The following is a 26,079-nucleotide window of genomic DNA, read 5'->3' as shown; positions in this document are numbered from 1 at the left end:
ACTTGCCCTCGCTTTAATTCCAATTTTCCCTCCCATCAAATGGCATCTGCATTGCCTTATTTGCTCCGGTTCCTCCCTAGATGTTAACAGAGCACACACCTCCCTGTGATTATATCATAGTTCAAACCAAGCTCTGCTGAAAAAACCTACTCACCCCCTTCTCTCCGTGTACCTCCCATTTATGAAACACATTTCCACCCCAAAACAATTACCAAACTTGCGGATAACCCTCATATGATACTGAACCACGACTGTTAACACTAATTAATTACTTCTATTCCCTCCTGCCGACATATTTAACTTGGCTTATTCCAATGCGCTGTCCTGACATAATCTACTACCTGCCACGAACGTTAAAAATCATCCGACTTCCACTCTGTGTGAATAAGTGATTAAACATCCCTCTCGCCCACCCCTATTTAACCAGATGTCCTATATACTACTTCTCCCTAATTGACTTGTGACTGTTTTGTTTCCCGCCCTTGGCGTCCTTTCATTTGGAACAATACTACAATACCCATAATGCAATAAGAAGTATCGAAAGTCTAAATTAACAGTTATACTCTATTTTCTCCATGTCAAACTCAATACCATAACATATTTTAGCTAAACTGTAAACTGATTCTTATTGACATCTTCAAAATACAGTCCAAATTCAACATTGAACATTGTCTTTTAAATAAACGTTGATGTCAACGCCATTGTGTGGACTCGTGCTGCAAAGGGATAGCACCCACATAAAAAAGGATTATAATGGATTATAAAAATATTATTGCATTGTTTAGGGGCAGGAGGCCTAAAGGTATATAATAAGATTAACAAAAAGGTAAGGGTAGGCAAAGAAGGAGATGTGTATACACATGCTTTGGAAGACTCAGATAATTTCTATAAACCAACAGTCTTTGTGACGGTGAACAGATATAAATTTTACCACCGGAAGCAAGGGAAAGATGAAAGTATGGAGGACTATGTGGCTTTACTCAAATATTTGGCATTGACATGTAAATTTGGGGAGCTGCATGCTGATTTAATCAGAGACCAAATTGTCATGTGTGCGACTAACCCTAATATTCAGGATGCACTATGGGCATAAGGGGAAAATCCTCTTAACAACGTAATTGAAATCGTAAAACGTGCAGAATTAACAGGAAGTTGTGCCAAAGCGGTAATAAATGAAAGTAAAACAAAGGAGGAAGAACCCAGTGAGGTGGCAAAAATAAGTGGCAGAAAAGTAGAAAGAGAGAAAAATACAGGAGAAAAAGCAAGGAAAGGGATAGAAATAAACTCAAAAGTGGGGAAAGAGAATGGGACCAGCGCAAATGTTACTGATGTGGAAGCAATAGACATTTAGCAAATGATTGGAAGTCAGGAATGTCAAATGCAGCAAGTGTGGCTTAGTGGGACATTTCTAAAAAGTGTGTTACAGAAAGGTGAGAGGAAGGGTCAGATTAGTTGAAGGGAACACAGAACATGAAGAAGATTCCTCTGATGAGTCTGATTACAATCTCTGTGTACTCAATGTTAACGATGGAAGTGAGGAGCAAGGTAAAGAGACGGAAAAGAAAAAGAAGCCCTTATGCAAAGTTGCTATTGGAGGGGTAACATTTTAACGGTTGCAGATTCAGGATCTCCATGTACTATTGTCAATAGAAAGTCATGGAGAGAGAAGTTTCAAAATGCACTAGGACATAGAATGGAATATCTGGACATAACGTTGAAGACATTCACAGGAGAACCAATCGAACTAGTGGGGTACTGGGAACTAAAATTTGAATTTAAGGACAGAGAAACAACCAGTGAACTATATGTGGCTGCTAAGGGACCTTCAGTATTAGGATGGAAGGGCCAAGGAAGGTTAGGCATTACACTAAATCCTAACAGATCAGATCCTGTATTATTAACTCAACAGCGAAAAAGACTCAATACTGATATGGTAGGCAGGTTTCCTAATATTTTCAATGGCACCTTCGGAAGTCTTAAAGGATTTCAACATAAAATAAAACTGAAAGAAGATGCTGTACCATGTGTTCACAAGGTAAGACACATACCTTTCACTTTAAGGAAGGAGGTCAAGACACAATTGAAGGTGCTACTTGACGCAAACATCATTGAGCCGACGGAATCATCGGAATGGTATGCGCCATTGGTGGTCGCACGCAAGACCAATGGCAAGTTAAGATTATGTATTGACTTGCGCGACCTAAACAAAGACCTCTTGGTTGACCAGTGCCCACTACTGTAAATAAACAAAATGTTGTCATTGACAAAAGGTATGAAGGTATTTTCAACAATAGACTTGACTGCTGCATACCACCAGGTTCCGTTACACCCAGACAGCAGGTGCCTAACCAGCTTCATATCAGCGTTAGAGTGGTATAGGTTTAAAAGAGTACTTTTTGGCCTGGCTTTGGTAGCGGCACTATTTCAAAGACTCATGCATGACATTTTTAAGGATGTCAAAAACTTGCTCATCTTTTAAGATGACATCCTTGTAATGGGAAAAAAAACAGACCACGATCAAAAACTATCAAAGGTACTCTGAATTCTAGGATAATGTGGATTAACAGCAGAGTATGCTAAATGCAAGTTTGCGGAAAACACAGTGACATGCCTGGGGCATGTAATTACACCAGAAGGTATAAAACCAAAGAGATAGATAATTAAGGCCATTGAGAATGCTCCTGTACCACAAACAAGGAATGAATTGAGAGCTTTTTTAGGGCTAGTAGAATTTTATTCAAAATTCGGAAGAAATTTCTCCAAAAAACCATATGAAATTAGACATTTACTCAAGAGTAAACACAAATTTGTATGGTCAGTATGTTGCAACAAGGCATTTGTAGACATGAAAAGAGAAATTTGTGAAGCTCCACCACTACACCCCTACAAGGATTCGAAACAGATCTAAAGAGCGTAGTAACAACAGACGCAAGTGGAAAAGGTATTGGCGCTGTGCTTACGCAGATTGGGCCAGAAGTGACAGTTGCCTTGCATCACGTTCACTCACCCCCACGAGGAGAAATACTCGGTGATTGAGCGTGAGGCACTGGTGTGTGTATGGGGTTTGGAGCATTTCCGCCAAAATATTTAGGGAAAAAGAGTGACTCTAAGGTGTAATCACAAACCTCTGACAAAAGTGTTAACTGTGAAGGGATTGTATAATGCTTCTCCTAGATTAGCAAGATTGTCAGTCGGGTTATTGGACTATAAGTACAGTATCTTCCAGGTGCTAGAAACGTAGTGGCAGACTTTCTCAGCTGTTTAGCCCTACCAGGAAGAGAGGAGGAATGTAAGGAAGATGAATTCTGCATGGCAAACATTAGCGAAGATTTTCAAAGCATTCATAGAAATGTATTGGAAAAGGAATATGAACAGGATAAAGTGATACAGGAAATAAACAAACATATTATTAATGGTTGAAAAAAGCAAAAAACACATTAAAAACAAACTGAGACCGTACTGGGTACTCAGGAACGAATTATCTGTGGAAGGCGGACTCATATTAAGACAGGGGAAGGTAATACCTCCCGATACACTAAGAAAATTCTGGACATATGCCACGAAGTACATTTGGGTATCAATAAGACAAAACAGAGAATAAAATATTGGTACTGGTGGCCAGCGTGTGATTTGGAAATTGAGAGGAGAGTCAGGACCTGTGCACAATGTGAAAACTCAGAAAAATCCCAAGTCACACTTAAACCACCTTTGCATCCTTTGCCTTGGGAGAGTGTAGGCATTGATATCATGGGCCCTATACAATGTCAAGGAGATCAACCAACCAAGGTGATACACTTTGAACTTTCCGGTTTCCTGTGCTACTCGCACTACTAATCCCAGAATGCTGAGGGGCAATCCGGTGGAGAGGCCAGCAGTGTCGCGCCCATCTTTGCTTTTTACTTAAGGGCTTTTGCGAGCCTCCAAAGCCAACGGGCTTTTTGGGAAACGCACCTGCGTGCCGAGCAGGCAACGAAGCCCTTGACGGATCTACGGCGGCTTTCTTTACCACCCCTGAACTTTATTTCTACTGATGAGGGATATAAATCCCGAAACCCGGGCCATGTCTCGGGTCTAGAGATTACCGAACTTTCTAGAGCTGATTTGCACCAACCAAGGTGATACACTTTGAACTTTCCGGTTTCCTGTGCTACTCGCACTACTAATCCCAGAATGCTATGGGGCGATCCGGTGGAGAGGCCAGCAGTGTCGCGCCCATCTTTGCTTTTTACCCCAAAACACGTGTACAGGGATGGCGAAGACTTGAAGATACTGTAGAATTCGAAAGAAGATGCATCGCAGAAAACGGTACTACAATTACCATGGTCCTTAGGGCCGATCCCGCTGGTGTATAAGCAGTGTGCGACCCCATTTGGTGAATACTACTTATCACTCTGTCACTCGTGCTCACTACACAGAAGAAACAGTCGGGCGTGTTACAATAAGAATTTATTGCACAATTGTTCTTCTAGTGTAAAATAGATGTGCTGCCACAACCATTAGAGAGTAGCCGATATATATGATTAGCAGTGCGATGAATATAAAAAGATAGTACAGTTCAACCATTTTGCAATAGTCAGGAATACATACATGAATGTAAAATGCATGATAAAACAAAGCGCACGTACTCCTACGATGCCTATCTAGATGTACCTAAGTGTACCTAGCATGTGAGTAGGTGTGAAGCCAGGAATCCCTCTAGGTTTATTCTAACCCCATTACCTGAAGCAAGAGAGCGTGGTACCCCCGCCCTGGTCTTGACACCCCATGAAGGATGTGTCAGACCACTGTCAGCTGGAGAGTTTGCATTCAGGAGCCTTAGCATCTCTGGTCAGTGTGTCTGCCTGGCAGTCTCGGTTCCCTCTAGCTAACACTAGCAAGAGGTGCTGTATTTATACAGAAAGTATCTAGGGTTCCTTTATCTCTTGTTTCTTATATTAGCCATTGTTGGATTTGAGGATGACGTATGGGATGAACCTTGTACATAGATAATATGCAGGTGGATGTAGTCCCTGTCTGGTTTCCAAGAACCCTTATGAATATTCATTCATACTGTGTCAGCCCAAAGATGAAGTCATAGAGAGCTATTGTTCAGTTAAACCCTCCTTCTGCGCCCAGGACTAGAACTAGGTAAAGATTCAATTATAAGAGGCTCGTTACTGTGTAGAGTAGGGGAGGTAATTGCGATTTTCCTATTAACATGACTAGAGAATCTGGATTTCATTAAAGACACGGAGTCTGACATTATGCATTATTCTTTTAATGCAGTAAAAGCAGCCGCATACATCACAATATTAAAATGTTCCAGAATAGAATAACAACAACACATAAAAGGCATGAGCCATCAACAATCTGCTTCGTTTGAATGTGGAGGAGAATAAGTTCATGAAACTTGAAACTTCAAAACAATCTTCTGATGATCAGACGAAGGAGAAGGAAGAACAAAGGTAAGTCCAAGGGCCAGACGACTCGAAGTTAAGGATGGTTACCTGAAAAAGAGAGAGAAATTAATACCTCCTGAACGCAACAAAAGGTGTCAAACTTATCACGCTAATTGAGGAAGCAAAGATACAATGATCATAAAAAGAACGTAAATTAATTGTAAAAAGGAACATTCATTCATTGAAAGACCACCAAGGGTTGGGACGGGAGGGGTAATGTCTTCAATAAAATCCAGATTCTCTAGTCATGTTAATAGGAGAATCACAATTTAATTACAAGAACGGAGGTTAGATTATGCATGTTGGTAGCTTTGTAAAACTAAATCAGACATATGTTTGATAGGTTGCAATAGTGACGTGCATCGGTGCTGGCATTTGACCAGTCAGCCACTTTGAGAATGTCATCTAACTTACCTCCAGACCAGAGAGATTTACTGGCCATAGCACCCCTCTAAGGGAGTGAGCTTGAAATTTCTTTAAGTTAATACCTGCTAAACTCATAGCACTCTTAACCCATCTAGCAATAGAGGTTGAGCTTATACCTTTGTGTGGTTTTACAAAGGAAATAAGTAATTGCTTCACACCCTGGGGACGAAGTGTAAACATTCTGCGATCATACTCTCTCATGCAGTCCACAACGCAAAGTTTTGGGCATAAGTCAAAACGAGGATTAAAGATTGAGGCAGACATAGTCTTAGTTCTTCTATAAATCTCAAATTTGACACCAAACATGTTATAAGATCTATTCATAATTTCCAGGGCTTTGACATTAGAGACCCTTCTGGATGAAATTAGGTATGGAAGAGTAGCCAGCTTAATGGAAAGGTTTTTTCTATTTAGGAGAGAATTGACAGGCCAGTATTGAAGAGATCAAGGATTAGCTTGACATCCCAGAGACTTTCATATTTAGGATTTTGAAGGTCTTCTTAAGCGAATGCTTTTCATGACTCTGCAAACAATGACATTTTTACCTACCGTTTTACCATTGACGAGGACATGGCCAGCAGAAAAAGCTAAAACCTCTTTCAAATTGTTCAACAAGGAAGTTAACTATGTCAACAATAGGTGCCTCCATGGAAACCAGGTTCCTTTCCAGGCAACAACGTACCCAGATTCTCCATATGTTGTTATATCTGTAGTGAGTGCCTGGGGCCCAAGACTCTCCAATGAGTGTTGCAGCTGTCGCCGAAAGTCCTGAGATTTCATTGGATCTTCTGACACTCTCCAGGCAAGAAGGGTTAAACTCCCGCTCTGAATTAGGGGGTGAGCGCCTCCGTCTACGTCTGTAAGAAGATTCTCTAGCGTAGGAATTAAGATGGGGGGTTGCAAGCTAGTTCTAGAGTGGTGGGGAACCATGCCTGAGATGGCCAAAAGGGAGTTATTAGGACAAGGAAGCACTGGTCCTGTCTCACTTTCTGAAGAATTCTGAATCACGGCAAAGGGCAGGAACACATATGCCTTGGCTCCTTTACAACATTGTAGGAAGGCGTTGACTGCCACAGCACCCGGGTCGGGCATCTAGCTGAAATAGTACTCCAATTGAAAGGTTAGTCTGCTCGCAAATAAGTCTATCTCTAGGGGACCCCAGATTTTGTTCAGGGTACTGAACACGGAAACATTGAGTTTCCAGTTGCTGTGATCTAACAGGAATCTTGAGTTCCAGTCCGCAGAGATTTTCGCTTTCCCTGGGAGGTATTCCGCTTTGAGAGCAATCTTATGTTCCAGACTGAACATCCATAGATTCTTTGCTAGATTCGAGTGGTCCACAGATTTGGTGCCTCCCAGACGATTTACATAGGCCACCGCGGACATGTTGTCCATCTTTACAATGACTGCCCTCCCATGGAGAGAGTTTTTGAAGCTCATCAAGGCATAAAGGCCAGCTGTTCTAAATAATTTATGTGGTGAGAGGATTCCTCTTGTGACCAGATACCACCAGTGTTCTGATTGAGAAGGCAAGCTACCCAGCCATGAAGGCTCTCATCTGATTCTCTGGTTTTGACCCAAATATTGCTTTTCCGTTCCACACGTCTAGGTTTACGAACCACCAGACTAGTTCCGATTGGGCTTCTTGATCCAGGCAGATACGATCTCCGTACCAGAGGCCAGATCTTAGGGCTCTCGCTCTCTTTTACTCTTTGGAGGACCAGATAGTTTAGGGGACCAGGAAAGATGGCTTGGATGGAGGAGGAGAGGAGACCCAGTAGTTTAGCCGGCTCCCTCAGAAATAAATCTTACTGTGCCTACAGTGAAACCTAGGAACTCCAGGGTTTTGGAATGGTTAAATGGTTACATTTGATTTTTCTTTGTTTATGATGAATCTTAAGATTTCTAAGAGATCCATCACAGTCTTCAGATCTTTGACTATTTGTGAATGTTCGTGCAACATTATAAGAATGTCGTCTGAGTATATAATTAAACGAATGCAACTTACTCTTGAGGCATCAAGGGAAAGAAGAGAGTCCAAAGGGGAGTGCCTGAAATTGGTATAAATGGTTTTTCCATACAAATTGAAGGAATGGTTGGTGGGTTTCAGCCATAGGAATGGTGAAGTAAGCATCCTTTAGGTCCTGCTTGACTTACCAGTCTCCCTCTAGTAATAGATCCCTCAGGAGGTGGATACCCTCCATCTTGAAGTGTCTGTAGAACAAATATTTGTTTAGTTCTCTTAGGTTTATGACAGGTCTCCAATCCTTGTCCTTTTTTCCACAAGAAAGAGTGTGCTTATGAATCTTAACACTTCTAAGGGGACCTCTATTATCGCTCATTTCTGAAGCAAGGAGGAGATCTCTGCCTCTACAATTTTTTGTTGATCTAAGGAGAGAGGAAAGTCTCTCAGGAAAGAGGACTGAGTGGGTGTATGAGTAAAATCTATCATGAGTAAAGTGTTTGGGTCTGCCACCCACCTTTAGAGAGAAAGAAGGGGTAGGGAGAGTGCTCTTGTAGGAATGAATCCTCTGCTGCAGTGTCCTCTACCTCTCTGGGGGTAGAACTGAGGTACATTGTATTGCTGGTACCATATACCGTAACCACGGGTTCTCAATTAGGGCCTTTGATTAAAGCAGCCAGAAGAGAGGCCCCGTCCTCCGGCCCGTCCAAAATGGTTGGGGTTAAACACCCTGCACATGTTTTGTTGTTCCTTAACCAAGGCGATGAATGTGGATACATATTTCCCCAAAGATTTAATGAGATCTTCACTAAAGAGTAACCCTTTGGGGCTTTTGTGAGGATTCTCTATCCGCCATATCACTTAATTTTGGGTTTATTTTGGTCAGGACGGTTCTACGTTTTTCTGCGTGCATGCTTTGGCAGTTCTCGTTAGTAATATTGCCCTCTGGCTCCATCCCCGGATCAGGTTGGTATTGAGGGGAGTGTCATGGATGTGCCTATCTTTGGCGAATTCTGGCTAGTGAACCCAGTACGTCGAGAAAACGGTCTAGGCACCCTTTAAGGGATCTTTCCATCCCTTTTCTTGGATCACGAGCAAGTTAAAAAAGGAATTTAATCAGTTTGGGGTCCAAGTTAGGGTAATAGTTAGTCTTGTCTTCAATAGAGGGTCTGAAACATTCAACTCTAAGAATATTATGGGTGTCACTCTCTAAGAGGTTTCTTACCCACTTTTTTATGAATTTTGCAACGCGGTCTTGAGGGCACCACTCAGAACTTTGTGGGTGTTTAAGTTTTAATGGAGAGAACATTTCTTCTATCAAGGGGTTAAGGATAATGTCCTTTGAGGATGATGGGAGTTCCTCTTCCAGATTGTAGAATTCTTGATCATCCTCATCAAGGTCGAGGACATACTCATCAGGAATGTCCGAGGATTCATTAAATTCGTTATCATCCATATTGTAAAGAGCGTTATAATATTTTGTACTGCCAAGGACCCCCAGATGTTTTGTGCTGCCAGGGACACCCAGATAAGTTGTGCCGCTAGGGACACCCAGGGAGTTTGAGGTGCGGGGACCTCCATTAGTAGTTGAGGTGCTAAGACCTCCCTGATTTGATGTGGTGCTAGGACCTCCCATATTGCTCTTATCAATATTTTTACTTTTTCTTAGTCTTTTACCCCTTAATTCTGAGATGTCATCAGAGTAGTGGAGGTTCAAAATCTCTGTGACCTTGTCCTCTTCGGGGAGTGACCTTTTGGAGGACATGATCTGACTTAGGGTCTCCATCATGCAGGACAACATTTCCTTATGAAGGATTTTTTTTAGGGCGTCAATGTTAGGAGTAGGGGCAGAACGTCATGAAGTACCAAAAAATAAATAAGACCATATAGAGCTATACTAACTGATAGCCCCCAATATCAATTACCAATAACCAGTCAGTTGGCAGTGAAGAAGATACAATCATTTATTATACAACAACTCAGCCAGAGGAGCCTCTCGCGACCTAACCCCTCGAGGTCCGCCGAGAAGACTGCTGGCACATTATCAAGAGATCACATATATACTGTTACATTTCGAAACCGTTACCTAAGAAGGAAAAATACAAGTTGGTACAGGTTGCTACAAAGGAAAGACCATATATGGCATACAAAGCAACTTCAGTTTTAGCTCAGCTCGTTATAGCAAGGTCGATGTGGGTAACTCCCTTCTGCCTGTCTCAGGAGGGTTCGCACAGCGCCTCCTAGTATGTGCTTATCCGGCCTACCCCCACCTATAACCTTGACAGGCCTAACATGCAGGAGCAGCAGTTTGTTTCAGTTGTCATGCTATTTCTCAAGGGAACAACCCTTACCGACTATAACGTTTGGATTTTGCTGGTTCTACAGGCAAGCTAGGCCACAAAATGGCGCTAGTCGGGTTAAGTTATAATACCCGTCAAAAGGCAGAAACTCATCTAGCGTGAGTAGCAACCACTAGAATATTGATTTATGTGAAACCCATTAATGCATTTGTACCTATACTGAACTGAATAGGTACATCACACTAATTTCTGGACGATACTGTGAGTCTTCAGTTTACTCACAAGGCCTAATTTACACTTTAGTTCCTCAAACCCTCCTTTTAGCGTGATGTAGCTAACTATTTAAGGGAATAATCCTGGAAAACCTCTTCATCAATGGCCATCAACTCATTAATCTCCTGTTGGAGCATCTGAGTTTTGGAAGAGATGGGAGAGGGGACAATCAAAGTTGTAAGTTTAGTAGCACAATAAGAGCAGCAGGCAGGACCACATTGCATACAAAGGCAGCAAGGGAATAGGATGCCTGCAGCCCCGGCCACTATCATTAATAATTTCCATCCCCATGCCGATAAGAGTCCCCAGAACCAACCAGAGAGTGACCAGGATCCATTGTCTGTGTGTATTTCTGAGGCTAAGCGATGTAACTTCTGGATTGCTAGATGAACTGTGGGGGCGGAGTCTGCGATGTAAACACAGCAGGAGCTGCCGATCACGCGGCATGCTCCTACTCGATCAGCCAAGATAACGTCTAAAACCATCCGGTTTTGAAGCGAAACAAGTCTCGTGGCCTGAAGTTCTTCCGTCATATTTGTCATAATATCCGTAGTAATATTGATGACATTCTCCACCACCCTGGAAAATCGCCTAACTTCTCTACTAGTGAATATTGGACCCCAGATTGGAAATAATCCCTTGGCAACATCATAAAACTGTTGCAATGAAGTGTCAGTCTGATCAACTTCGGACATCCTGAGCTGTCTCCTGCGTCTACTAGGAACTGCATTGGAATCATATAATTGGTGAGTTTTATGATAATTTGAAGGTGCTATATACATTGGGGGGGTACAAGAAAGACAAATAACATTGACCTGCCCATCCCCGAGGTAACCAGGTATAAGCATTTTCCCCACATACAAAATAAACATTTGGAGGGGTCAGTAACGGCAACTGCTGAAAATCTTCATTCTATAGGTATAATTACAAAGACTATTCCTGACCTGCACATGTCCCATACCTTGTACACAGAAAGCAGAGGAGCTATTCAAAATGGGTACTGGCATAATTCGCTCGCTAGTAACATTTCTGGTAATAAACTGCTGGAAATACTGTGTATGTAGTGAAATCATAAAGTTCATTTTTCAACCAAGTACTGTTTTCATGAGTAGTGTATAAATTCATACAGGCATTTGGATCAAAACCTTAGTGTGTGTCTCGATATAAGCTAAGATCATGTTATAGTCCTTCAACGTGTACTGCTTAGGGTTTTCCACATAATGGTTATACATGGCCGATAGCATCTGGAGCCATGCTTAACAGCTTCCCAAATATGATAAGAGTAAGGAGAGGAATAGATCATGTTTGTGCATGACTGATGGCAAAAGGCCACAAACCCAACAATCTGTAATGTTAGTGGTACTATGCGTTTGATGGAGCATTTCCACAAATATATTTTTAGCATATGTCTGACGATGTCTTTCCTTATGGGGAGCCAGGAAAACAACAAATGTTCTGGTGGAGCAACAGTAGTTTTCATCATTGTTTGCATCGGATACTGGTACTCTAAATATATGAATACACTCATAAAAATTACTAATATAACCGCTATTACTATTACAAAGGCTATTTTCACACGCATGGTCCAAGCAGAAAACATGGGTACATAAAAAGGCAAATGTCGCGGAGCAAAAGGGCGTTCTTCTGCAGGCACAACACGACCAAAGGGGTACATTCCTAGCTAAAAGTCCAAAACTACACTGGGCCACAGAAGACCTTCCTGCCAGAGGGTTCTTCTTCCCTGTGTCCAACTAAAGTCTCACAGGCAGACTCCTATCGTTCATCTCAAAACCATCAATTCATATCGCACTTCGTGATGCAGCGAGGAAATCAAGCATACAACCTGGGCCCTGGTATGCAAAAGTCTTTCTTTCTGAACAGAGCAAAATATCAAAGTTCCAGCTCTCAACGGGTTCAGTCCAGTGTCTCGCTCAGTACCTCAGAAAAGAATCTAGCAAACCCTATTCATTCAAGTCTTTCCTTATCTCCTAGCCATTTCGTCCGAGGAACCGTGATGTTTTCTTGGCCGCAGGTTGTAACGGACATGACCCGGGACTTCCTGATCAGAAAATAGCACAAGAGAGGGTGTGTCTCGTTCATCAGAGCCACCACTACTGGGAGTGACAGCGACAGGATATGGGGCAATTGCAGATTCCACTGGTGCTGCCTCACCCGATCCGATACTCCTTCTTCTTGCCTCCGCTCAATTTCAAGGGCGTCGGAAAAAGGAACACATCTGGTGGTTCTCTCACTTTCCTGTGTCAGAATTCCATCTGGATGCTGCTGATCATAAAGAAGCGAGAGGGGCAGTTTCTTCAGGTGGGACACATGGATCCAGTGCCTTTTCCCGTCCACCTTCACTGCTGTCTGTGTCGCCAGGAGAATCTGGTATGGCTTAGACTACCTCGGAGCCAGGCTGGTGTCTCGCTGATATTTCTTAACCAGTAGCCATTGGCCAGGTTCCAATCGATGTACAGGGCCCTCTGGCAGGGGCTGCAACACGGATGCTACCTGCTGATGAATAGAACGAAGATCTTTAGTCAGAGTGTACAGATAGTCTATTAAAATAGGATATTCAACATCTTTAAATGATCTTGGCCTAGGTACCCCCCATACATTAGCAGGTCATTCAAGAATCACTTCATAGAGCGATAGGCCAGAACGTGAAAGAGGGGTAACTCGTAATGACATTAGGGCCAAGGGTAGGGTGTCAGGCCATTTTAAGTTAGTACTCTCTTTGATTTTTGCCATTTTTAGCTTCAAGATTCCGTTGTATTTCTCAACTAGTACTGCTGACTGGGGGTGTCGAGCTGCATGGAATTTCTGTCTTATTTGCAGACCATTACAGATATGCTTAACAAGGGCCCCATTAAAATGTCCCCCGTTGTCCGACCAAATCAAACGGGGCAACCCAAATCTTGGGATAAACTCTTTGAGAAGAGCTTTTGCCGTTGCCAGAGCAGTGTTTTCTTTAGTCGGGTAGCCTCAACCCATTTGCTAAAAGCACAAACCACCACTAAGACATATTTTAGGTTGTTGACGCGCTCCATATGGATGTAATCCATCTGGAGCACCTCAAAAGGTAAGGTCGGGGTGCAAAGTTCCCACTCAGAACAGTTTCCCCTTTTCTCGGATTATGTTGCAAACAGAACATACAATATTGGACTAAGTGGTCAGCCGTTTTCTGAATATTGGGGTTATTCCATACTGGGTCCAATAAGGCACAAATGCCTTTTGCCCCAATATGAGCTGTGCCATGAGCCATAGTTACAACGGCCTGTACCAGAGCATTGGGCAACAGCCATCATAGTCTTTCAGTCAAATCAACCCAACAGTTATTTTCATCCAACCTTCCCACCTCCTGCTCCCATCGAACCAACTCAACCGGGGTAGCCTCTTCCTGTATTTCTTGCACACTTTATATGGTATTATTGAACAAATCAGATTCCTCCACCCACCTTGCAGTAGAAGTTATAAACATAGAGGTGAGTGTGGACTGGGCCGTTTGTTTAGCGGTTTGGTCAGCAAAAGCATTCCCCTCGCCCACATCATCCACTACTGCCTTATGTGCACTGCATTTTATTGTTGCTACTCTTTTGGGTAATGTCAGAGCTGTAAGCAATCGCAACACTAAGGGACCATTCTATATTTTCTGACCATGAGAGGTAAGGAAACCCCTCTCCTTCCCCAGCCGCCCGAAGCTATGGGCCACGCCGAAGGCATATTGGCTGTCAGTATAGATGTTAACCTCTAACCCCTCGCTCAATTCACAGGCTCGTAATAATGCCACTAGCTCAGCAGCCTGGGCTGATCGATAGGGCACTCGAGAAGTCTCAACTACTGTTTTCAGCGTTGTGACTGCATATGCAGCTGTTGTTGTACCATCTGTTAACTTGAAACAAGAACCATCCACATACAATTCCCCTTGGGGGTCAGATAGAGGAATGTCTGTGAGGTCAATTCTCCCCTTCGTTTCTTCTTCGGTCCGAAATATACAATCATGCACATCGTTTTTAGTTTCATCCGAAGGGGGAGGTAGCAATGTGGTAGGATTTAAAGTAGCACATCGCTTAATTGTGATATGTGGGGCAAACAGAGTTAATTCATAACCAGTAAGGCGTGCACTTGTAAGATGCTGTGTTTTCGTTTTATTTAACAAGGCATCCACAGCATGAGGCACCATCACTGTTAGGCTAGAATTTAGAACAAGCCCCTCCGACTGTTGGATGGCCACCGCTACAGCCGCAGTGGCCCTCAGACAGCTAGAAAGCGCTCTGGCAACATTATCCAATGTGGCCGAAAAGTAAGCACAAGGTCTTTGCTTACCACCAAATCCTTGTGTTAACACTGAAAGTGAGCAACCGTCGACCTCATGCACATACAGTACAAAAGGTTTACGGCAATCAGGGGTACCCAAGACGGGTGCAGAACAAAGAGCAGATTTCAGAGAGTCAAAAGAATGTTGACATTCATTGGTCCATGGAAGAGGTTCATGCACATCTTTAGTGGTTAAATGGAACAAAGGTTTAGCAAGGAGAGAAAAGTTAGGAATCCATTGACGACAGTAGGAGGTAATGCCAAGAAAAGCACGAACATCACGCTGGGTGCAAGGCACAGACATGTTAGAGATAGTAGCAATACGTTCAGGACTCAAACGCCTCCCCTCCTTTGACAGTAGATGACCAAAGTAGGTCACCTCCTGTCGACAATATTGGAATTTAGACAGGGACACCTTATTACCTTTTGCATCTAGGTGGTGTAATAGATTCATAGTGGCGTCTTTACAACCCTCCTCGGTGTCTGATGCTATTAATAAATCATCCACATAGTGTAAGAGCACATTACCCGTAGGCAAAATAAAATCGTCTAGAACGGCTATAAGAGCTTGATTATAAATGCTAGGACTTTCGGTATAGCCTTGAGGTGCGCGACAAAATCTGAAGCTGCGGCCAGATAATGAGAAGCCGAAAATCTGACGGCTATCGGGATGAATTGGGATACTAAAGAAAGCATTTTTCAGATCAATGACCGAAAAATACCTTGCAGTTGGAGGGATCATGGTAAGTATGGTAGTTATATCAGACACTACTGGGTACTGGGGCACCACAATTTTTTTAACCTCCCATAAATCGATCACAAAGCGATATGTATCGACGTTTTCTGAGTTTCCAGTGTCAAGAGTCTTTTTCAAAATCGGGAGAATAGGGCTGTTACAAACATTAGCAGCTGTTTCCTCTACTACACCTTTATCAATCAAGTCTTGTATAATGGAGAGTAAAGCCCGCTCGCCAGCCGGCGAAATCTTATATTGAGGTATCCGCGGTAACTTTACCCCAGGTTTCAATGTTATATGAACAGGAGGGATGTCTAACTTACCGACATCCGCATTCCCCGTAGCCCACAGCGTAGAGGGAACGGTGTCAAATTCAGGTGGATGAGGTTCGTTTTTAGTAAAGTACTGTTTCATATCTCGATTCGGCGGGTGTATTGTCAAGTAGATACCATCCGGGGAGCAGTGGATTTTCGCATTTAACTTCTTTAACATATCCAGGCCCAATAGGTTTTCGCCACAATGCAAAGTCAACAAAAAGGGGGAGTCAACAGTAACTGGACCAATAGTGAATGGGAGCGGCCTGGAGATGGGGCTTACCACCGGAACTCCTGAAAATCCTACTGAAATATTATTTTGCCCAGACAGAGCAGCCCCTGGGACCAATGATCGAGCAACAGAACTGTTCATTGCTCCTGTGTCAATCAGAAAATTTTCGGAAGTCCCCATCAATTACCCTTTCACATAGGGTCCTTGTTGATTGACTGGTATCGACACTTGGCCCCCACTCTGTCCTTGGCTGTCCTATGTATAAACATATCCGTCTTGATCCATAAATGCATAGTCCTCGTTAAAGTATTGCCTACCTTGAGGATTATTAAAATGATTTCGTTCAAACTGTCCTTGCACCGCTTCTTCTCTACGCATATCCCTTTGGTCTGGACCACCTCGACCACGTCCCAGCCCTTGGACAGCTCCGTTCTATGCTAACAGCAACGGACACAGGGCTCTCCAATGTCCTTCCTGTTTACAGTACGCACACTGATTTATCCCCAACGACGGGACTGGGCCTCCACCCCTTCCTGTCCCCACCCCTCTGGACACGGGCCCTCAGATGCCTCTTCCTCCTCCTCGTCCTCTGACAACTTGCTGCAATAACACCCGAGTCTTGAGGTCTTTAGCCTTCATTTCTATTTTATCCTTACTTTCGTTTTCCCTATGCTCATAGTACTGGGCCATACTCAGTATAACAGAAGGGGTGGACCTAGTCCAAGTGCTCTCGGCGGCTTGAACCGGGTAGCGACTTCTGGTAACAAGTTGGTCAAAAAACGATTTACGAACAACCGGATCCCACCCTCTGTTCAAGGACCTGTCCGCTAAAATCAATAAAAGTACCTTCAAATCTAGTGAAGAAATCGGAAACACTTTCTTCTTTCTTTTGCTTACAGGCTGTCAATTTATCCCAATCGACCTTACGAGGGGGAATCAAGGAATGCATGTAAACAATCATTTTGGCTGGTAGGGTAGTAATTTCATTTTTTGGCTTGTGCCCTGGTTTGCGGTCCATATCCCTTTCTTTCAACTGTTCCCAGGTTCCTCCTAATTCAGCAACGTGATCAGTGTCATGTACCTGTCGCCATATATCCACAGGGACCACAGCCCGAAAAACAATTCAACATCGGCTAAGGTCATTACGGCTGAAGCTTCAGTTAATTCCTTATAGTAGGCTGTGGGATTCTTACGGGGATCGGAAACTGTGATTTTAGGGCCAGGACTTCACTTCTCTTCCATGGAGTGTATACCCATTGCTCCTGAAACCGAGCCTCTATTCTGTCTCTTGTTACTACATTCTGATCATTACGTAGTTCGGGTACTTCAGGATGGAAAATGGGATGCACTTCCCTCATGGGATGTTGAGAATCCCAATTGGGACATTTCAAAAACATTCTACTTTGGTATTTTACCAATGTCTCTACATTCCTGTACACTTCCCCTGGACTTAAATCGAACTTATGAGTTCGGTCCAAAATGTCATACAATATCTGAGGAGCCAACCCGTCTCGAAAACATTGTTCCCAAATTTCAATAAGGTAACGAGACATTTGATGCAATGCATGCTGTTGCATAACGGGTTGAAGATCCCACATGGTACTCCATAAGTCAGTCACAGTGTACACATTTTTCTGCATCCATTTAACTGCCTGTTCTGCTATTGCTTCCTTTTCACTATATCCAACTGCTGCCCTTGTGAATAGTCGCCTAGCGTTTAGTCCAGTTGTGTTCCCTAATGGAGTATGGTCCCTTACTTCAGGTGTCGTACCAGCCGATTGAGAAGTCCATATAGGACTTGGGGTTGCTACAATTACACGAGTACTCCCCATGGGTTGCTGTGTGTCAGGAATTAGGGTAGCTGTATCTCTTAGTGAGGTAGGTGTGGTACTCGAAGTACCAGCAGTAGCTAGAGACACAGTTACCACTGGGGCTGGGGCTAGGGGAGCGGTGGCCAACTGGAGGGGAACAGCGGGTACACGCGTTGCGATGCATACGGTGGGGGAGGTCGAACGTCCAATAAATCCTCCATTTCATCTTCAGCTTCATTTCGAGTAGCGTAACTTTTGTCTGTCTGCAATCTAAACTGTCTACTCAAACAATCAATATTCTGTTCAGTCTGGTTTTTGTCATAGGCGACGGCTTTCTGAGTAACAGTCTTTCCTTCCTTTAACTTGACTAATTTCTCTGCTCTGATGCGCCTACGCTTTGCTTCTTTCTGCCATTTATAAAAGGTGTCAAACATGGCTTGTCTGCTGCGCTTAGTAAACAGACGATCTTGCAAATATGGAATCTTCTTTTCATCAAAAGACCCTGTCAATGGCCACTGTAATTCTACATTATCCTTTGTATATTTGTGCCCTAAAGTAATAAACAAGAGTGGTGCAATCCCTTGCTTACTATACATATCATGACTAGGGCTCCCTTCTGGAGGGGCCGGTTGGCTCTCATCCAATTTTGTGCCTCTCTGACAAATACAGCTGAAACATAACTTACTGAAACACGGCATTATCTTTCTAGAGTATAATTTCTCTGGCTGGAAGGGAAAGAAAGTTAATTACAACACTCTCATACACATGCCCATGTTCAAGCAACTTCAACTATTCACATACAATAAACATACAACAATCTTCAGACAACATAAAAGACTAAACAGATCTTCACTAAACAAAAGGCAGAGCCCGTCGACTCCTGCTCATGGAGAACTCATATATTTTTCAGTTCTTAACGAAAAAGAAACCCAAAGTCAAGTAGTCCTGTCCTCAGACTACCTAGAGATACCCACACAGGTTTTCAAACCACAGACCGACCTACGGACCATCCAACAGCCTTCCTGGTTCACCTCCTGAACTATTCTGGCTTAGCCCGCTGTTTAAGCAACGCTCCAGATCTGTCCAGGGGCTACCTAATCGAGACCGCCAGCATTTCCGAGAGCAGTCCGGCCAGGTGCGAACTTATCACAAGTCACACCTAGGCGTCTGGTTCATATCTCTATCACTCACCAAGATTGCTCAAAATAGGAGCGTCTGCCCGTGCAGTCTCAGTATTGCCCCATCAGACCCACACCAAGTTCTCCGTGGTTTCCAACCACCAAATACCGAAAACCAAAATCAAAAGGATGTCCAACACAAAACAAGACGAATCACTCACCTGGTGCACTCAGGTTTGATTGCAAGTTTCTCCACTGCCAACTCCTGAAGACCAACATGGTTTGCTTCTGGGTTACACCCGTAGGACTCCGGCGTGGGGCCACCAGCAGCTGAGGCTCTCCTGATCGGGAGAGCGGAGTAACTCCCAAACTGCGGTCAGTCCAACCCCTCGACCAAGATTACCTTTTCTAACGTCCCGTTCTTTTACGATTACGGAGGGACGACCCCAACGCGGAGTCCCGGCGGAATCGCCAACTGAAGTACCGAAAAATAAATAAGACCATATAGAGCTATAGGTTATATAGGCTATAGGTGTGACCGCTCAGCCCTCCACAGGGCTTGGTCGCCCCACTCACTGCTGCCGCTCCTGCCTGCCTTTGCCGCCTCCTGCCTGCAGATTCATTCGCTCGCTGCCCGCTGCTCCTGGGAATTTCCCGCTGCTCCTGGGAATTTCCGCTGCTCCTGGGAATTTCCCGCTGCCCTCTGCTTCTTGGAATTTCCCGCCGCTGCCTCCCTGCGGAGGCCCGCTCCCGCCACCCAGCTGCTCCTCCCTCCCGGCTCCTTATGACGCCCCCAGAGCGACCGCGCAGCGGACGCGCACAGCGGACGCGTGCAGCGGGAGCACCGATTGAGCGGCGAAGGTGCGCCAAAGGTAAGCCCGTCTACGCCCGTCCGCGCCTGGCCCGCGCCCAGCGCCAGGACCCCTGGCCCTCCCCGCCGAGGCAAGACGACCCGACTGACCTACGACGCCGCCACTCTCAACGCACTCAATGCCGTCCGGACTCACGCCTGCTGCCGAGCCACCCCGAGACGCACCCACGGACCCTTCACCTGCTGCACCTGCAAGTTCACCTGCCTCCGAACCTGCCCCGCACCCGCCAAGACAAACACCAGCAGCAACCACCTCAAGTGCATCCTGATCAACACCCGCTCCATCCACAGACACGCCGTGGAACTCTGGAACCTCCTCGACGCTACATCACCGGACGTCGCCTTCCTCACGGAAACCTGGATGAACGCCTCCTCTGCACCCGACATCGCCATCGCCATCCCGGACGGGTACAAGATCATCAGGAGGGACCGCATCAACCAGACCGGAGGTGGCATCGCCATCGTCCACAGGAACACCATCCGCATCACGACCGACGCCAACGACTCCTTCGCCGCAGCCGAACATCTCCACTTCCAGATTCACACCGACCCTAAGACGACCCTCAGAGGCACCCTCGTCTACAGACCCCCGCGACCACGCACACAATTCAGCGAAGACATCACAGACTTCATCAGCCCGCACGCCCTCCCCTCCACTGACTACATCCTCCTCAACTTCCACCTGGAGAACAACAAGGACCGCAACACCACCGCCCTGCTGGAAAACCTCGCCAACCTCGGACTCAAGCAACTGGTCAACACCCCCACCCACTACGCCGGCCACACGCTTGATCCCGTCTTCTCTTCCAGCAAGTACATCAGCTTCAGCCACGCCACCGGACTCCACTGGACCGACCACAGCTACGTCCACTTCAGCTTCAAAAGATCCACGACCCACCACCACCCGCAACAGGTACCTCACAGGAATTGGAGCAAGATCACCGCAGACCAGCTCACCACCTCCCTCAGCCAGAGCCCGCCCGCCAACACAACGGACCCCAACAAAGCAGCCCGCAACTTCACACAGTGGCTGACCGCCTGCGCCGACGACCTCGCACCACTAAAGAACCCTCCCAGCAGACCCAGAAGCAAGAAGGCATCCTGGTTCACCGACGACCTCAAGGACTCCAAGAAGACCTGCCGCACCCTCGAGAAAGCCTGGATCCTCGACCGGACCACCGACAACATGACCGCCCTCAAACACGCTACCCGCAAGCACCACCAGCTCATCCGCACCACCAAGAAGAAATCCCTGAAGGAACGACTGGACAACAACGCCCACGACAGCAAAGAGCTCTTCACTATCGTCAAGGAGTTCTCCAACCCCAGCACCGGCACCAACGACATCACTCCGTCACAAGACCTCTGCGACTCCCTCGCCTCGTTCTTCCACCGCAAGATCGCCGACATCCACAACAGCTTCGGCGCCCCACCCACGCACCCAACCGTCAAACCAATGCCCCCCACCGCCACCCTTCGCACCTGGACCACGGTGACCACCGAAGACACAGCCCGCACGATGAACACCATCCACTCCGGATCACCGACCGACCCCTGCCCACACCACGTCTTCAACAAGGCCAACTCCACCATCGCACCCCAACTCCGGAACATCATCAACGCCTCCTTCAACACCGCCACCTTCCCGGAGAGCTGGAAGCACGCCGAGATCAGCGCCCTCCTGAAGAAACCTACAGCGGACCCCACCGATCTCAAAAACTTCCGCCCCATCTCGCTCCTCCCTTTTCCTGCTAAAGTCATCGAGAAGATCGTCAACAGACAGCTGACCGCCTTCCTCGAGACGAACGGATCCCTCGACCCCTCGCAGTCCAGCTTCAGAGCCAACCACAGCACCGAGACCGCCCTCATCGCAGCCACCGACGACATCCGGACCCTGCTCGACAAGGGGGAAACAGTGGCCCTCATCCTCCTGGACCTCTCCGCTACGTTCGACACGGTCTGCCACCGCACCCTAGTCCAGCGCCTCAGCAACATCGGTATCCAAGAGAAGGCACTGGAGTGGATCATCTCGTTCCTCGCCGGAAGAACACAAAGAGTCCGCCTCCCCCCGTTTCGCTCCGAGGCCACCAAAGTCATCTGCGGCGTCCCGCAAGGATCTTCACTCAGCCCCACCCTCTTCAACATCTACATGAAACCTCTCTCAGCCATCGCACGCCAGCACAACCTCAACATCATCTCTTACGCCGACAACACCCAGCTGATCATCTCCCTCACCAGAGACCCCGACACCGCCAGAACCTGCCTACACGAAGGGATGAAAGACGTCGCCGAGTGGATGAAGGACAGCCGCCTGAAACTGAACTCGGACAAGAAGGAAGTCCTCATCCTGGGATCTTCGCCCTCCGCCTGGGACGACTCCTGGTGGCCCCAAGCCCTGGGCACCGCACCCAAGCCAACCGACCACGCACGCAACCTAGGCTTCATCCTGGACCCCTCCCTCTCGATGACCAGACAAGTCAACGCCGTCTCCTCATCGTGCTTCAACAACCTGCGTATGCTTCGCAAGATCTTCCGCTGGATCCCGACCGAGACCAGGAAGACTGTCACCCAGGCACTCGTCACCAGCCGACTGGACTACGGAAACGCCCTCTACGCCGGAACCACAGCCAAGCTACAGAAAAGACTCCAGCGCATCCAGAACGCCTCCGCCCGACTCATCCTGGATGTCCCCCGACGCAGCCACATCTCCAGCCACCTGAGGAACCTGCACTGGCTCCCCGTCGACAAGAGGATCACGTTCCGCTCCTCACCCACGCACACAAGTCTCTCCACGACCTGGGCCCCAAGTACCTCAACGACCGCCTGACCTTCTACACGCCCACCCGCCAGCTACGGTCCACCAGCCTCGCCCATGCAGCCGTACCACGCATCCAAAGAGCCACCGCCGGAGGAAGATCCTTCTCTTACCTGGCTGCCAAGACTTGGAACTCCCTCCCCATACACCTTCGGCTGACCCAGGACCATCTCGCCTTCAGGAAACAACTCAAGATCTGGCTGTTCGAGCAGTAGCATACCCCTCCCCCCAAGCGCCTTGAGACCCTCCCAGGTGAGTAGTGCGCTATACAAATGGCATGATTGATTGATTGATTGATTACTTACTGATAGCCCCCAATACCAATTACCAATAACCAGTCAGTTGGCAGTGAAGAAGGTACAATCATTTATTATACAACAACTCTGCCAGAGGAGCCTCTCGCGACCTAACCCCTCGAGGTACGCCGAGAAGACTGATGGCACATTATCAAGAGATCACATATATACTGTTACATTTCGAAACCGTTACCTAAGAAGGAAAAATACAAGTTGGTACAGGTTGCTACAAAGGAAAGACCATATATGGCATACAAAGCAACTTCAGTTTTAGCTCAGCTCGTTATAGCAAGGTCGATGTGGGAAACTCCCTTCAGCCTGTCTCAGGAGGGTTCGCACAGCGCCTCCTGGAATGGGCTTATCCGGCCTACCCCCACCTATAACCTTGACAGGCCTAACATGCAGGAGCAGCAGTTTGTTGCAGTTGTCATGCTATTTCTCAAGGGAACAACCCTTACCGACTATAACGGTTGGATTTTGCTAGTTCTACAGGCAAGCTAGGCCACAAAATGGCGCTAGTCGGGTTAAGTTATAATACCCGTCAAAAGGCAGAAACTCATCTAGCGTGAGTAGCAACCACTAGAATATTGATTTATGTGAAACCCATTAATGTATTAGTACCTATACTGAACTGAATAGGTACATCATGCTAATTTCTGGACGATACTGTGAGTCTTCAGTTTACTCACAAGGCCTAATTTAGACTTCAGTCCCTCAGTCATCCAAATCAGAGTCAGACATGGGGCAGATAAAGGGTAAATTTGATTTAGTTATTGGGAAACTCAAAGCTTGGTAGAGTTCGAATAGGGGTTTTTCCCCTTTGAAACTAGTCAAGGCTTGATAGGAAATGCCAGAATAGATTAGGAAAGGTTAAAGTAGTTTAGGAGATGCCACAAAAAAGTGGATTTCCTATTTAAAGGGTGGTTAAAATCCCCTTGAAAGGGGGGGCGTGGCTTGGCGGGCGACGATGGCGGTTGCAGCCTTGTAGAGCTCCCGCTGGCCCGGACTTACTTTGTTCATTTATCCTGGCCCCCGAGCCCGCAGTGACTGCCTGGCAGGTGACATCGATCCAGGGGTGTGTCCTGCCGTCTCCGGTGTCTTGATCCCGCGCCTTCATCCTCTCTGGGACCCTGTGGCGCCGACGGCGGTGTGCGGCCTGGCAACTGGCCGTGAGCCGGGGACCTCGATTTTCGGGACGCCGAGTGGCGACTGCAGGCGCGCTGCCGACGGTGGCTTCTGCGGCACGGACCTTGGCCCGGCCCTGCAGCGTCCTGACCCCCGAGCCCGCGGATGGGACTTGGCAAGTGACATCGGTCCAGGAGGGGGTCCTGTCTTCTCCGGTGCGTTGATCCCGCGATCCCATCCCCTCTGAGACCTTGGAACGCCGGCGGCGGGGTGCGGCCTGGTGACTGGCCGTGAGCCGGGGACAGTGATTTTAGAGACGCCGAGTGGAGGCTGCGGAGGGTGGCGTCGGCGGCGCGCACCTCGGCCCAGCATTGCAGAGTCAGTAGCCCGAGGATTGCGGGGGTGCCCTGCCCCCGCTGGTTTCCTGAAGACGCTTGTGAGCAGCACGGTGTGGTGGAGGCCTGTCCTGCCCTTGTGAAGCCGGGGCCTTGAGTTTCGCGACGCCGGATTGTATTGGCCTGTCACGTCTCCCTTCGAGGGCACTGGAACCGACGTCTTGACCCAGGGCCAGTGTCCTCCGGCGCCTATCATAGTGGACTTGCCCCCGAAGCGCCTCCCCGCCCGTGCACCTTGGGCGGACATTTGTGGTGATTGACGCCGGGACGGCCTGTCCCGCCTGGGTGGGACCGGTCCCCGGATTTCGTGGCCTCGGGCCTGGGCTGGCCTCTTGGGACTCTCCCACTACAGTTCTTTTCAGGGGCCTGGGCCTCCAACGCTAGTGGCAGTACCTGGGGGGTCCTGAGCCTTGTTGGTAGGAGTGCCGGCCTTGCCCGGCGAGCGGTCCCGGCGAGCCCGTGCTGGGCCATGACCAGAACCGGAGGTGGCGGCCCGCCTAAGCATGGCCCTATCGATAAATTCACGGGGCCTAGTGGTGGCTCCGGGGCGGCCGGTGGCAGCGGTGGTCCTGGGCCGGACAATGCGGCGATCCTGGCGGCCATCACCCAATCCCGGGATGCGCTTGATGCCAAAATCGGAGCGGTGGGTGAAGATGTCACGCTGTTGCGCCAGGACCTCCGGAATGCGGTGGGTCGGATCACCGAGGCCGAGTCCCGAATAACGGTGACCGAAACGGACATCGGCGCCCTGAAGAAGCGGTTGGCGGAAGTGGAGGGAGTCCAGAAGACGTTGGCGGCCCGCGTGGAGGATGCCGAGGGGCGCGCACGGAGGAACAACCTCCGCTTTATTGGCTTTCCGGAGAGGTGCGAGAAAGACGACATGGAGGGGTTCTTGACCCGGTGGCTGGAGAGTTGGCTCCCCGAAGGGGTGCTGTCCACGTGCTTCGTTATCGAGAGGGCGCACAGGGCCCTAGCTCAGCGGCCACCGGAGGGTGAGCGTCCCAGGTCTGTCATAGCCCGGCTGTTGAATTATCACGACCGTGATGTCATCCTGCGGGAGGCCAGGGCCAAAGGCTCGCTTACCTTTGAAAATCGTACCATTATGATCTTTCCCGACTACACGAGGTTGGTGCAGAAGCAGAGACAATCCTTTGTGGCTGCCAAGGCCAAGTTGAGGGGCTTGCAGCTCCAATACTCTCTCCTATACCCGGCCCGTCTGCGAGTGGTACACCAGTCCAGAACGCACTTCTTTGATTCACCTGAGGAGGTTTTCCGTTGGACCGACGAGACGGTGCAGCTCCGGCCGCATCCCCAGCCGGGCCTGAATCCGGGCGGGTCCCAGAGGTCATCGCCGGAGCGGTCGAACCACCGGAGCCGGAGGGGTCGACACCGGAGGTCCCGGTCTCGGAGGCGGGCGGCCTCTGCTAGTGCATCGCAGACGAGTGGTGCGAGGGACTCGGAACACTCTGATGCCGACAGTTGAACACTGGTGGGACTGGACCTTGTTGCTGAGTCCTGAGTTGCCCTTCATAGGCTGGTGAGACTGTTCTCTTTTGACTTCCCTATGCCAGTCTGTTCCTGGTTCCTGACTCCTATTGTTTTTAGCGGGAGCACGGTAGGGCTCGGGAGGCACCTTTTGTGGGCCTCTG

This window comes from Lissotriton helveticus, chromosome 4_1, assembly GCF_964261635.1.
Source record: "Lissotriton helveticus chromosome 4_1, aLisHel1.1, whole genome shotgun sequence".
In the NCBI taxonomy this organism is placed as follows: domain Eukaryota; kingdom Metazoa; phylum Chordata; class Amphibia; order Caudata; family Salamandridae; genus Lissotriton; species Lissotriton helveticus.
Note: the sequence above shows the minus strand (reverse complement) of the source record.